Source organism: Taudactylus pleione, unplaced genomic scaffold (assembly GCF_031769625.1).
Source record: "Taudactylus pleione unplaced genomic scaffold, aTauple2 ptg000019l, whole genome shotgun sequence".
Lineage (NCBI taxonomy): Eukaryota > Metazoa > Chordata > Amphibia > Anura > Myobatrachidae > Taudactylus > Taudactylus pleione.
This window is the reverse complement of record NW_028284421.1, coordinates 10,059,479-10,075,680: the sequence shown is the minus strand read 5'-3', so window position 1 is coordinate 10,075,680 and position 16,202 is coordinate 10,059,479. Positions and strand designations below refer to the sequence as shown.

The 16,202-nt window shown below is 43.5% G+C and overlaps 1 protein-coding gene across 1 annotated transcript in view; it reads left to right on the top strand.

Moving 5' to 3' along the window:
- The window catches only part of THSD4 (thrombospondin type 1 domain containing 4), an 898,709-nt gene that overhangs the window by 308,669 nt on the left and 573,838 nt on the right, over window positions 1–16,202 (top strand). The gene's annotated exons all lie outside the window — the stretch shown is intronic.

The window sequence follows — 16,202 nt, the reverse complement described above, 5'->3', positions numbered from 1 at the left end:
TTTTATGGGGTCCTCAAAAACTAGTCTATGTCACTTGGATGCCCAATGTTTTTTGCAGCCTCTATGTATTGCCTTCGCTTGATTCTTTCCTTACCTATATGCTGGTTTCTCTGAAGAAAATGAGCCTCCCTAAGAGTGAGTGGCTCTGTGGGACTTCTGTGCAGGGACTTTGTGGAGGTGGAACTAGTTCCACCTACAGTACCATAATGGTGCATACACACGATCAGATTTTTCCTTCAGATATGAACGATAACGATTTAAAAATCGTTCAGTCGTTCATATCTGAAGGAAAATCGTTCATATCTGACATGCCTGAACGATGGACGATCAACGATGCGCGTTCCCGTTTGTCAGATAACGATATCTGACATCTGATGGGTTTGCAGTCAGACTTGGGCGATTCCATTCATTTTAATGCAGTCAAAAATCGTTCAATCGTTCAAATCGTTCAAAACTTTGGTAAAATCGTTCAAATCGTTCAATCGTTCAGTCGTTCATCTGACAAATCTGACAAGTCTGACAAATCTGACCGTGTGTACGCTCCATTAGAGGTGACGGAACTCAGTTCCACCCTTTACCTGCCCACTTTAATCTCTGTGTGTATGTATATATACATGTGTGTATGTGTATATATATGTGTAGCTTTATACATTCCATGGCTTTTCATAGCTGTTTTGACCTGATTAGTGAGATTTTTTTATTATCATTTTGCATCTGTAGATGGCAACTGACATGTCAGCCATTATGATATTCCAGGTTATTCTGGATCTGTCAGTGCTGAAAGATGTGCTCTAGCTCCTCTGACATAAGCAAAGGCCTAGCAGTCACCGGAACCCATAGTATTATTTTTGTGGGATGAATTGTGTCATACTTGCCGACTATCTGGCTGCTCCTTCCGGGAGGGAGCAGACAGATCGGCAGAACAGGGGGCAAAATTGTTTGTGGCCTGGCGGGCTGAAGGCAGTTTGTGGGTGTGACAGGGGGCGGAGCCACGCGATTGCCTCACCGAAAAAACAGGCATTGTGAAGCAGGGGGCGGGGCCAAAATTACGCGAATCGCGTCAGCGCCCCCCCCCCCGCTGCGGGGGTTTAACAGGTACTGGCGGGGGTGAGACGGGGGATCGGCAGCAGGCGGGAGGCTTGCCTGCCTTTCCGGGGGGGCGGGAGCTGCACCCATTTATCGGGAGGCTCCTGCCCGAATCGGGAGGGTAGGAAACCTTGAAGTGTGTGCTAGGTATATGCTCACTGTTTTGAAGGCCCCTGCTTCAAAGCAGAACAACTCTTGCCACCTTCCCCTCCCTGCCAGGCTGATAGCAGCCAGATGGGCTACCATGGCTTTATTAATTCCCAGGTTCCTATAATGGGGTCACACAGCACAACACACAATTGATGTAAGGAAGTGTTAATCAATGTAGTCTAGAAATAAAGATTGTATGCTGTTAACAGCACAGTGGCATAGCTGTTAGTATTACTACTTCATTGAGGACTCAGAGCCGGCCCTAGCCAATTCGGTGCCCTAGGCAAAATTATGGCTGGTGCCCCCCCCCCTAGTATGTATGTATAATATATACACATAAAAATAAACACATATATATATATATAATTATACAGTAATACCTATACATGTCCCCTCCAGCCTCCTGGGTCCCTTCCTGCTGCCTGGGTCCCCTCCAGCCTCCTGAGTCCCCTCCTGCTGCCTGGGTCCCCCTCCAGCCTCCTGGGTCCCTTCCTGCTGCCTGGGTCCCCTCCAGCCTCCTGGGTCCCCTCCTGCTGCCTGGGTCCCCCTCCAGCCTCCTGGGTCCCTTCATGCTGCCTGGGTCCCCTCCTGCTGCCTGGGTCCCCCTCCAGCCTCCTGGGTCCCTTCATGCTGCCTGGGTCCCCCTCCAGCCTCCTGGGTCCCCTCCAGCCTCCTGGGTCCAGCCGCTTGTGTCACTTGAACACCGCCTACCTGCTCTTCTTCCTCCTCGGGTGAATCAATGTCCGGTCCCCTTGTTCCTGGCCGCATGATTGCTGGTGTTCCTGCATCTCCATGCTTGGCTCTTCTCAGACATGGCATTGGCCACACAGAATGCGTGACGTCATCACGTCATCACGTCACACGCATGTAAATTACAGGTGGGACCAGTACGGAAGGAGCAGCTGGCCTGCTGCTGTTAACAGCTACTCTAGATCATCCTCCGGCTCCCGGTCCTGGCCGGCAGGCAGCAGCCGCACAGGCAGACAGATTGGACCCCCCCCTAGTTTTCCCAGTGCTGATGCACTGGCTCCGATCGCGGCAGCGGTGAGGAGATGGTGTAGGGGAGCTGCAGAGCCATATAATGCCCCTAGGCATTACAGTCGCCCTAGGCATTTGCTTAGAATGCCTATGCCTAGGGCGGCTCTGATTGAGGTCATGAGTTCTATTCCCAGGCATGGTACATCGGTATGGAGTTTATACATTCTCCCTGTGTTTGCATTAATTTCTTCTGGATGTCCAGGTTCCCTCCCACATTCTGGTAGGGTAATTGGATTCTGACAAAATTAACAATAGTCTTTCTGTGTTTGTGCACATGTTTGCTAGGTAATTTAGACTGTAAGCTCCCGTGGGACAAGGACTGATTGTAATGACAGATATTTTCTATATAATACTGCGTACATCAGTGGAGCTATATAAATAAAATGATAATGAAGATGATAACATCTACAGATGGCAGCTGCAAAGTGGCTTAAAATATAGCAATTATTTCAAGCAACATCAACTGTTGCATAAAAAGCTTTAGCTCTCCGTTATATTAGTTGAAGTTTCATATGTGAGCATTTAATTAAATAAAAGCAACCATTAGGTGACCTGAGATTTTGTACAGTTTTCTCAGAGTACAGGTGGGAGACTTATGGACATTGTGTCAGTGAGTTACAAGCTTTACTATTGAGCATCTCTAACAACCATTTGTTTGGGAAAGCAAAATAAAGGATATGTGCTTTACTGTATTTATCAACAGAATTTGCATGTAAGCATTTGATGTGGGCTGAGTGAACATTTCCTTAGTTTGCATTTTGATAGCTTATTAGCAATAGCGGATTCAAGTTGGGAAGCTTTCTTCTTGTTGCATGATACAGTATTTCAGATTTCATCTGTCCATGTAGACTGTGGATAATCAAAGGAGCAGCCGGTGAACACAGTCTGGAGAATGTCTTGAATACGCTCCAAAAACTGATTGAAACTAAAGTTTTGTTCCAGCTGTTATAAAAGTGAGTCCATTTATTTGCTTAGTTTTAATATTTTATTGTAACTGTTGCTAAAGCTAGTTTTCACATTAGGCACAATAAAGATCACATAAAGATCAAAATAGGTACTAAGTAACTGCAACAATGAGATATAAATAATTAAACAAATATTACATAGTTGAAGGATATTTTTAAACATATAAATACATTTATTTGTATGTTTAAAACGGGAATCCCGGCAAGGGATTCAAGATAGGTGTCAAGATACCAATGCCTATCTTAATCCTGACGTCGGAACGCTGAGGAAGCAAGCCCGAACGAAGGTAAACCCTGGGCGCCCTTAGCATTAGCCGCTGGTGGGAGGGTTAGGATTAGGGGGTCTACCGGGGTTAGGGTTAGGTTTTTTTTAGGGGAGATTAGGGTTATGCTCCCCTAGGGGGGAGGGTTAGGCACCGGTACCCCCAGGGAGAGATTAAGGTTAGGCACCCCCCCCTGGGAGGGTTAGGTGTAGGGAGCGTTAAGAGGGGGTTAGGGTTAGGCACCCCGGGGGGAGGTTAGGGTTAGGCACCACTAAGGGAGGGGGGGTGGACAGGGGAGGGTTAGGGTACTTGCTTGCCCCCGTTGGGGTCTTCATCCTGTCGGGCATCCGCTGTCGGGATTTTAAACAGCCGCCGGTATTTCAATCCCATTCCGTTTGTAACATATTTGATCTGTGTAATCACAACGTAAAATAACAAATAGGTGGATGGTATTATATACTGTAGGTAGGATCTGAACAGGCATTTTGTGAGCCAGTATCATAGGTTATTGGCAATGCAGAGATTTTGCTAAAATTTGGCCAAAGTGTATTAGGTAAATGTTGTACTTGTGTGTGTGCAGTTACAATTCTTTGAGTAGTTTGTATTAGGTGTCACATATTTTATTCTACTACCTAATATAGGGAATATTCAGAGCCTTCTGCTATTGCCACCGCAGCTGCGGGTTTGTATGCAGTGGCTTTGCATAACTATGCAAATGTCGCAGCTGCTCAGATTTGTATTCAGACATCCACTGGCGGCTTTGCAAATCCAAGTGAGTAACCCTATGGTCGTGCAGAATGGTCATCGTAACCGAGATGCCAGAGCCATTTTTACTGCATAGGGAATCACATTTGCAGACAGAGTATGTATTGCTAACATGCACCATTATTTATCTTCATCTTCATCTTCCTCTCCCTCTCAGAAAAGCCCACATATCCCTTTTACTAATGTTCATGCTATGATCAGAGTGGGATATCGGACAGCGCTAATAATTTTAGGCCTGCCTATGATCACCTTGTAAATGTTGCCAGGTGACTACTGTATTTATTCTGGGAAAATTATATTGTTGTGTTATACTGTATTTTTAAAGAGTTTAATAATTGTAACAAGACTGTCTCATCAAGTAACTGTGCATCTTGGTAAATCCATACTACACTGCAGGTGGGACATATTTAAAATATTCACAGATTTAGATCTGAAAGGCTCCAAACCCTTCTCACAAACTTCATGCTTATTTAGTGATTGATTCTGCTTTAACCCTTTATTACTCTTCTCTCTGTGATACATATCATGCTCCAAATTCTGCAGATGTCCATCATATTCCTTTTCTTTATAACTAGTCTTTCCTAAACCTCCTCAGCTTATTTTTCTTCAGTTATTATGCCTCTCCCTAAATTCCATTTCACGTCATATTCCTTTGAGCCCTCCTCTATCTTGGATGCAGAGGTTTTGAGATTGTTTGAAGAAATCACAGTCTTGAGACCAGAACTAGGAAATAAATTACTGTATAGAATCTGTGCCATACCTCCCACAATTCCAATGTTTAGACTGCCTGGAGTTTTTGAGTACTTGCCTGCTTCTGGTATGTGGCAATGAAAGAGGTTGGGGCAGCTTAGCATTCATTAATATACTGAGCTACAAGTCAAAATTATTAGCATGCCACTAAACATGGGCGTAACTAGCATAGGTGCAAGGGGTGCAGCTGCTATGGGGCCCAGAGCTGAGGGGGATGGGGGTGCATCTTCCTTGTCAAAGTTACATGTGTTATATGACTTTTTCACCATTGGGTGGTACATAGGTGTCCTTGCAAACTTTTGCTATGGGGCCTTCAAATACCTAGTTATGCCCCGGCCACTAAATACAATTTACAAAGGCATTTTATTATTTTGGAGATTAAATTGGAATCTCCGTCTGGGTCACATAACCCAGTGATGGATATTAACACACAATCTTGTTCCCTGAGCCAAGACAGAGGAGAAAGAAGGGTTGGTTATTAATGTTCAGTAGATCTCATACTCAAGATGACCGGACCGTTTGTCATACTATGAAAATATTTACAGTTATTGTTCTCTCTCTCAATGGGGGTAATTCAATTGTTTGTGAGGCCCCTTAGCTTCTGTCTAAAGTCAATGGGAGCTATTTAATTGTTTAAGGTCCCTTGACTGCAGTGTGCCTGACTTCTGAGCACCTTAACTGTCACTTTAGTTGGGAAAATCCCCTGCATTTTGGGTGCAACATCAGCAATAAGTGGAGGGTACCCAAAAACAATTGAATAGCTGCTGTCACTTTAGACAGTAGCTTTGACCGTGATCAAACTATTGTGTGTGTATATATATATATATATATATATATATACATACAGTATATATATATATATATATATATATATATATGTATATGTCAGAATGCTGCGGCGCTCACAGGGACTTCTTACTCTAAAAATATAAAGGTGATGGACACCTACGTCTCAGTCAGTGTTTCAGTTTTAGTATCAAAACTTTCATCAGGACTAACAATAAAGAGAATATATCTTCCCTTTATATAGAGAGACAACCCGGTTCAATGAACACGGCTTGCATGTGCCACACGTTGGGTCCACGTAATGTCACAACGCTGTAACGTGTGCTCCCATCATGTATATGTGTGTATGTATGTATATATATATATATATATATATAGTCTCAGAGCTCATCTTGGTATAGAATCCTGAATGATCATGTGACAATCCCAGACACAATCAAGAATCAGGAACCAGACAGTGTAATTACAAGTCCTGATTTTATGTGCAACACATCAGAAGGATTATCTGTTCCCTCAAACTTCACCTAAATGCTACAGCCACATGGTAGGTTTCACTCAGACAATGAGAAGTTTGTTTCGTTAGTAAATTACACAACTTGGTGCCACTGCCAGCTATAGTTTCATCCCCCCAATTTTAGCAGATTTATAGCACCTGAAAAAACTACATTTAAACACATATTGTTTTTGTTCCAAAATTTGGAGCTTAATTGTGGATTGGAATAAACTATATACCAGCACTATTGAAATATCACTGGGTCTGCTCACAATAGGAATCAGTGCTTGAATTTCTGTAGAGATTAAGTAAATCTATACAACATAATGACATTTGCAGAATCTGGTTAAAAACCTAATTTGTTACACTTTGTGACATTGTTCTTTTGTAACGTTGTATATGATGCTCTCATTGAAAACACATGTATGAAAGTCTTCACTAAAATACAATTCACCAGACGTGTGCTTTATATCGCTAATACTTTCTCCACATCAAAGTTAGTCAGTGGGATGTCCAGCTTGGACAGAATCCCAGTTATCTCACTGCAGCTCAATGCTATTAAAGAGCTGAGCCAGTATGCTCTGAATAATCCCTTATAACTATAATGTCTTTTATATACCAGTTTATTTTATTTGAATAGTAAAAACCTATACATAACTGATGGCTAAAAGCCTATACATATATAATGTATATTATTTAATATGTGTGAGTATGTATGTGTGTGTGTGTATATATATATTGTGACACAGTTAGGTTAGGGGGTCCCTCTCCTGGGTAGAGGACTCCTTCCTTTCACACACAGCAGCTGGGAAACAGTATGCCAGACTGGATGCAAGTACAAGCTGGTCGGCGCCAGTCTTTATTGTACAATTTCAGAAACAACATAAAGAAAACATAAACAAAAATCCTAGCCCTGTCGGGGCACTAACTTCACAGGTAGTTCCCTCACTACAAGAACCTGGCAGGGCCTAATGCCCTTACCAGCAACAAGGGCACAGCACAACACTTACAGTTAGGTTTTCAAGTGTCTCTGAGCAAACTCCCTGTCTGCTCTCCCAGGTGAGACAATCAGCCCTCAACACACTAGGCTTATATTGGCCACTCTCAGGTGGAAACCCTAACAAGCCTGTTACCAGGCTGCGAGAACCAAAACCTGGAGTGGCCGTGGATGGAGCCCTCCCTCTCCTCTCACCCACAACCCCCAGGTCCCAAACCGGCTTTTCAAAAAGCCGAAACTCAAGCCTGCTACACTGCAGACTTTCTCCTGGGGGTTTAAAACACATAAGACAGGAATCTGGGACAAATGTACCTGCCACCGACCACTTTACCAATGATCCTATCACAATATATATATATATATATATATATATATATATATATATAATGTCCACACTCACAGTACAGCAGGTTATTAATGTCCTGGGGTATCATACAATATAGGGAAATGGAGGTAACAACTCCAGTCCAAAAATACCAAAAAGCCAGGATGCACTCACCAGTAGCTGCAAAGAAGGTTGTTCTAATTGAAGAATAACAGCATATACAGTATATATACATATATATGTATGGGGTAAACTACAGCACCTTGCACGCAGCAGCCAATTAGTAGCACACCAGTCCAGGGCCTTGGTACAAGTATCCACAGCTAGTTTTATTGGAGAGCACAAAATAAGCAAAACCTAAAAAGTCCTAGCCTGGAAGGCTGCTCCCCAGTTAGTGAGAGACTGTCCAGAAAGAGTGACACATCTTTTATCAGCCTTTCACAGGTGGTCTGGCAATCAAGGCTGCTCATTACCTGGATAATTAAAGTTAAGAATCTGGGGCATATATAACTCCCATCACAACTTTCCCAGTGCTTCGGTCACTATATATATATATATATATATATATATATATATATATATATATATATATATACAGAATATGGTACTGAAAACAGCTCTATGTCCAAAGGATTTCTGTGTTTTCCTAAAAGGATCAGTCTGTTCAACTACACTCCCGATATCACGGTAGCAGCTTTGTGTTCTCCAATTAGACTGCTATTGCGAGATCCCGCAGATTTAAGAAAAAGGTGAGAACAAGCGCCTTACAGTGTAACATGATCAGCAAATTGACAGCACAGTGCACAATAATTGAATGCGTACTGTGTAAAGGTGCATACACACGTAAAGATTTTCTGTCCAACCATCCAACTAGTTGATTGGTTGGAATGAAAATCTGGTAAGGTATGAAAGCAAATGACAATCAGCAATTTGCTCCCGAACGCCAGAAAATGGACAAAAACTGTTGTTTGAACAAATTGTTTAGATCAAACATTTAACAAACTTGTTTGAAGACCAATTTTCATCTGTTTTCTACCATTTAGGAGCAAATTGCTGATCATCAGTTACTCCCATACGTTACCAGGTTTTCTTTCCAACCAATCAACTAGATGGATGGTTGGACAGAAAATCTTTACGTGTGTACCCAGCTTTAACCTAAATTAATAGGCATGTAGTAATATATCTTTTAGTTGTTTCCTGCATCCACACCGACATCCACTGCATACAGTATGAAATACTTTGAACTCCAGCGGTCACGACCAAAAGGGAGAGAAGAAATACTCTCATGGTGTAGTACTTCAACACAATTTATTAAGTATCACACACAAACACACATAAAAATTAATAATTACATTTGAAAAAATTTCAAAAGAGCTTATCTGAGAGTTGTATCAAGTTTCAGTTAGTGGGGGTCCCGCATCCTCAGAAGGACACAGTGACCCACGCTAACTGAAATAGCAATCTGCTTTTGGTCAGACTTGGGGGATTAATTCTGAGTTAAAGCCTAAACCTGTATTTTCCTGCTGTGCCCCTGGCCAAGAATAGGCCGAGTATAATTCTGTGTAAGTTTTTTTTTCCTTTTTATTTTGAAACTGCAACGCACATTTGTCTCTGTATTTTGTAACCTTTTTTATTTATATAAGTTTTGTAACCAAGCATTGTACTTCTTTTGTAAATATAGTGTTCCTTTATAAGTCATACAGTGGTTTTATTATTCCGTTACTCCAACTTATCCAAATGAACTAGAAATAAATACACTGACAACTGTATTCCGATTAAAGACTTCACAGCCAAATGTATTGAATTAGAATTGTTACGAAGGCTGGCAAGAAAAAGCAGTGCGAACCTCGGCCACAGCCAATATAAAGATATTTAATAAAATGGGATGGCACCCAACCCGGCACAAATCGGATTGGGTGGTACCACTCCCCCTTAATTGGCATAGCATTAGCCCCTCCCTAAGATGGAGCCATGTCCTCCCCTAAGGTAGAGACAAACCAGCCAGAGCGGTGAGGGGATTGCCAATCAACCACTCTTGCTACAATAGGCTGCAGAGGGACATTGCTTTCCACCAGGCTGAGCCTCTCACCTGTTGAAAGGAAGGGTCATGAGAAAATTGCATTCCAACGAAAGTAACAAGAAAAAACATGTACATCAAGATATTCGGATGGGCGGGTGGGGATCAAAACTGTAAAAGAGGAAGATGGAAGCTCTTCCTGCATATTTATAGACTGTCTAACAATCCCTCACACTAAAACCTAATAGGCTATCTAACCCTGTCTTTCAACACTGGTAATCTAAACAAACAACCCCTTTTTAACACCTAACCGTCTATCCATCCATCCATTCCATAAAAATCTGGGTGGTTATATATCCTCACACTTAATTAAGTATTCGGCTACATTAAGTCACCCAGTGGTTTTATTATTCTGTTACTCTAACTTATCCAAATTTCCTAGAAAGAAATACACTGACAACTGTATTGCGATTAAAAAGGTCACAGTCAAATTTATTAAATTAGAATTGTTGTTATGAAGGGTGGCAAGAAAAAGTAGTGCGAACCTTGGCCACAGCCAATATAAAGATATTTAAATAAATGGGATGGCACCCACCCCAGCACAACCTGGATTGGATGGTACCACTCCCCCTTAATTGGCATAGCATTAGCCCCTCCTTAAAATGGAGACCATGTCCTCCCCTAAGGTAGAGACAAACCAGTCTCTCTCAAAAGGGGAGTGTCAATCAACCACTCTTGCGCTACAAGAAGCCGTCGAGGAGCACTGGTTTTCGCCAAAGCCTGGTTCAAAGAACCACGGACTGCCACCCAAAAGTAACCTCCTACTCCGAACTACCAAGGCAATAAAACCCTACAACCACAAAAACTTGACTGTCCCCCAGCCAGCTGCATCCTGTGCACTTACAAAACCCGCTGCCATGAACAGTAAAAGAAAAAATCTGATCGCAAGCGCTGAGTGCTCGCAACCGGGTCGATGTTTGCCCACTGGGCATGCGCACGACGGAGCCGGCTCCGTCGTGCGCATGCGCGAGACCCGGCTAGCAACAGGTGCTCCGTCGCTCCGGGGCTCGCTCCAAAGGGGGCGAGCTGTCGATGGTGATTGACAGCTCGCCCCGTTTGGTAGGCGGGCAGGGGGAGTGGCTGGCCAAATGGAGGCATTCCCGAAGGAATGCCTGCCGTTTGTGGGCGGCCCCACTGACATCACCAGTGATGTCAGTGGGAGAGCTTCCGCCTCTATTAGAGCCAGAAGCTCTCTGGGGCTTGCGGCCACGAGACTCTACCACAAGGGTCTCGTCGCAAGCCCAATGGTCTTGACCATCGTGACCATCAACCTGGCCGCTCGCAATAGCAGTGGGTGGTCACCCACAGCTATGCGAGCGGCCAGGAGGCCTAACAAAAAAAACGCCCTGATTCAGAGCGAGCGCTTGTTCAGAGCGTCCGTCTCTGAATCAGGCCCATAGTTATTTGGGGAAGTGAAAAAAGCATATCTCCTGAAAAGCCTTAAATTAAATTGATACGTGGACAATCAAAAGGTACAGTGTAGTGAAACTGGGCAGTGCAAATACAATATAACATACAACGTTGTGAATAAATTCGCCCCATGAAGGTCAAGTTCTAGCAACTCCAGCAACACCCCCAGACATGCCCTCTACAGATATTACCTCAATTGAAAACAAACCTCCACAGGTTTAAATCCACATATTCCTGAGGCACCATTTACCGGTGACTAGCCCAGTGAAACAAATCCAACCCAATAACTACAAACCTTCACAAGCACATCCATGACGCCAAGTCACAGAAGCAATAACAAAACCTATGCAAAGAAGAAAGCATTAAAAACCTAAAAAAAAATTCCTGCAGACAGGCCTCCAATACCAGCAACCTGAAATCCCTAACAAATCTACAGACATGCTACCAAATGTAAGCAACCGAAGACGTCTAAAAGCCAAGGAAAACTAAGCAAATATACAGAAAAACTAAGGGCCTGATTCAGACCCACTCGCAAGCGGGCGAACGTACGTTAGGCGTACGTACAAAAATATTTAAATTCAAGGGCTCGCTCGTATTTTCGAACGCATCTAAAAATCCTCCCCAAACTCAGACGACCCCTCCTCTAACTAACGAGCGTGCGAAATAGCGAGCGTACATCCCCAAAATGGCTTGAAGGGAACGCACGCACAAGTATAAACCGGAAGTGGCCTTGTCAGATGTCGATTACCTGCTCCTTTATTCTGCCTACCTCCATCAATCGTATCATGCCAATCAATGTATCAATTAGCTTAATTTTTTTTTTTTTTTCAACACAATGCAAGAAACTTTACTCTTGTCCGTGTTTGTGTTTTCACGCAGAATACGTACGGCTTAAACATTCGCTTTTATTGTTCAAAAAACATGTTACCCACAATTAAACAATTGTTCTATTGCTTTGGATCCCCGCATATTTCCCGGGGTTCATTTCTTTATTTAAATTTGCTTACGCATGTCACTGCATCAAGCCTATCATAACTCTCCAGAGATTTCTGGCCCTGTCGAACACATGACTCATACACTAACCAATAGAATTGCTCCTGTTAATTTCCCAAATACATTAGCCAATCAGAATTTTTTTGGCCACTTTATCAAAAATGAATTTTAGGAAAAACACCATTGCCATCATGAGAGCCTCCGCATTCACCAAGCGCGAGCTGCTGGTGCTAACGGAGGTGATAGATCGCCGTATCACCAGCCAGCCTCCACCCATCACCAACCGGCAGAAGCGTTCCGCATATGCGGAGGCACGGGCCCACCTGCGCTCCTTCGGCTCACGCCGCAACATCGGCCAGCTGGAGCGCAGGTGGTCGGACCTGCAACGGCGAATGCCCCGCTTGCTGGCATGCTTTCGCATGCAGATTTCAGAAAGTAAGTTTTATGTATTTTGTTTATCATGTTTGTCTTTGTGGCCCAAACTGCGTGTGCATGTTTTCATGTCTGTCCTATTTATTCATTCTCCTCATATTTGCCTGGCCATGTTTTCCCTCTATTTCATAATTATTCATTCTACTCATATTTGCCTGGCCATGTTTTCCCTCTATTTCATAATTATTCATTCTACTCATATTTGCCTGGCCATGTTTTCCCTCTATTTCATAATTATTCATTCTCCTCATATTTGCCTGGCCATGTTTTCCCTCTATTTCATAATTATTCATTCTCCTCATATTTGCCTGGCCATGTTTTCCCTCTATTTCATAATTATTCATTCTCCTCATATTTGCCTGGCCATGTTTTCCCTCTATTTCATAATTATTCATTCTCCTCATATTTGCCTGGCCATGTTTTCCCTCTATTTCATAATTATTCATTCTCCTCATATTTGCCTGGCCATGTTTTCCCTCTATTTCATAATTATTCATTCTCCTCATATTTGCATGGCCATGTTTTCCCTCTATTTCATAATTATTCATTCTACTCATATTTGCCTGGCCATGTTTTCCCTCTATTTCATAATTATTCATTCTACTCATATTTGCCTGGCCATGTTTTCCCTCTATTTCATAATTATTCATTCTACTCATATTTGCATATTTGCGCACGACGGAGCCGGCTCCGTCGTGCGCATGCGCGAGACCCGGCTAGCAACGGGTGCTCCGTCGCTCCGGGGCTCGCTCCAAAGGGGGCGAGCTGTCGATGGTGATTGACAGCTCGCCCCGTTTGGTAGGCGGGCAGGGGGAGTGGCTGGCCAAATGGAGGCATTCCCGAAGGAATGCCTGCCGTTTGTGGGCGGCCCCACTGACATCACCAGTGATGTCAGTGGGAGAGCTTCCGCCTCTATTAGAGCCAGAAGCTCTCTGGGGCTTGCGGCCACGAGACTGTACCACAAGGGTCTCGTCGCAAGCCCAATGGTCGCAATGGTCTTGACCATCGTGACCATCAACCTGGCCGCTCGCAATAGCAGTGGGTGGTCACCCACAGCTATGCGAGCGGCCAGGAGGCCTAACAAAAAAAACAAAAAAAACGCCCTGATTCAGAGCGAGCGCTTGTTCAGAGCGTCCGTCTCTGAATCAGGCCCATAGTTATTTGGGGAAGTGAAAAAAGCATATCTCCTGAAAAGCCTTAAATTAAATTGATACGTGGACAATCAAAAGGTACAGTGTAGTGAAACTGGGCAGTGCAAATACAATATAACATACAACGTTGTGAATAAAGTCGCCCCATGAAGGTCAAGTTCTAGCAACTCCAGCAACACCCCCAGACATGCCCTCTACAGATATTACCTCAATTGAAAACAAACCTCCACAGGTTTAAATCCACATATTCCTGAGGCACCATTTACCGGTGACTAGCCCAGTGAAACAAATCCAACCCAATAACTACAAACCTTCACAAGCACATCCATGACGCCAAGTCACAGAAGCAATAACAAAACCTATGCAAAGAAGAAAGCATTAAAAACCTAAAAAAAAATTCCTGCAGACAGGCCTCCAATACCAGTAACCTGAAATCCCTAACAAATCTACAGACATGCTACCAAATGTAAGCAACCGAAGACGTCTAAAAGCCAAGGAAAACTAAGCAAATATACAGAAAAACTAAGGGCCTGATTCAAACCCACTCGCAAGCGGGCGAACGTACGTTAGGCGTACGTACAAAAATATTTAAATTCAAGGGCTCGCTCGTATTTTCGAACGCATCTAAAAATCCTCCCCAAACTCAGACGACCCCTCCTCTAACTAACGAGCGTGCGAAATAGCGAGCGTACATCCCCAAAATGGCTTGAAGGGAACGCACGCACAAGTATAAACCGGAAGTGGCCTTGTCAGATGTCGATTACCTGCTCCTTTATTCTGCCTACCTCCATCAATCGTATCATGCCAATCAATGTATCAATTAGCTTAATTTTTTTTTTTTTTTCAACACAATGCAAGAAACTCTACTCTTGTCCGTGTTTGTGTTTTCACGCAGAATACGTACGGCTTAAACATTCGCTTTTATTGTTCAAAAAACATGTTACCCACAATTAAACAATTGTTCTATTGCTTTGGATCCCCGCATATTTCCCGGGGTTCATTTCTTTATTTAAATTTGCTTACGCATGTCACTGCATCAAGCCTATCATAACTCTCCAGAGATTTCTGGCCCTGTCGAACACATGACTCATACACTAACCAATAGAATTGCTCCTGTTAATTTCCCAAATACATTAGCCAATCAGAATTTTTTTGGCCACTTTATCAAAAATGAATTTTAGGAAAAACACCATTGCCATCATGAGAGCCTCCGCATTCACCAAGCGCGAGCTGCTGGTGCTAACGGAGGTGATAGATAGGCGTATCACCAGCCAGCCTCCACCCATCACCAACCGGCAGAAGCGTTCCGCATATGCGGAGGCACGGGCCCACCTGCGCTCCTTCGGCTCACGCCGCAACATCGGCCAGCTGGAGCGCAGGTGGTCGGACCTGCAACGGCAAATGCCCCGCTTGCTGGCATGCTTTCGCATGCAGATTTCAGAAAGTAAGTTTTATGTATTTTGTTTATCATGTTTGTCTTTGTGGCCCAAACTGCGTGTGCATGTTTTCATGTCTGTCCTATTTATTCATTCTCCTCATATTTGCCTGGCCAATCTATTTCATAATTATTCATTCTACTCATATTTGCCTGGCCATGTTTTCCCTCTATTTCATAATTATTCATTCTCCTCATATTTGCCTGGCCATGTTTTCCCTCTATTTCATAATTATTCATTCTCCTCATATTTGTCTGGCCATGTTTTCCCTCTATTTCATAATTATTCATTCTCCTCATATTTGCCTGGCCATGTTTTCCCTCTATTTCATAATTATTCATTCTCCTCATATTTGCCTGGCCATGTTTTCCCTCTATTTCATAATTATTCATTCTACTCATATTTGCATGGCCATGTTTTCCCTCTATTTCATAATTATTCATTCTACTCATATTTGCCTGGCCATGTTTTCCCTCTATTTCATAATTATTCATTCTACTCATATTTGCATGTTTTTTGTTGTTGGGGGTTTTTTTTAAATTGTTTTTTGGCCAGGATTTGTGCTGAAACTAACCACAATTTGTTTGACATCTTTTAGGGGGACAGCCAAGACTACGCCGTCACCGTCCGGCCAGACGGTGGTCACGCCCACTCTCCCCAACCCCCAGCCAACACTCCACCCCCAATAATTCCCCTATTCCCCACTCCTCCCCAGCCTTCCAAGACCCTCTCCCGGAAATGTCGGGCCTCCTTCCCCTCCGTCCCACTTCCCCCTCTCCTCCAACCACCCCTCTTCCAATTACCCCCTCCCCGGAGTCCGTAATAACCCCGCCCCGATCTTTGGGGAATGGAGGGTCCTCCGAGGAGGACGATGGTGGGACTTCCGGAGCTGCCGTTTTGTCACCCGGTATGTTTTTCTTTCGCCTTTTTTTTAAGCACAAACTGTTTGTATGTGATCTTGTGTCGTTCCTTTATTCGGGGTTTTTGGGTGGACTTTTGTGGATTTAGCAGATTGCCTTTAACTGTTCCTGCTGATTTCAACATACACATATCACACCTGGGGGAATTTGTACATGGGCCTTGTA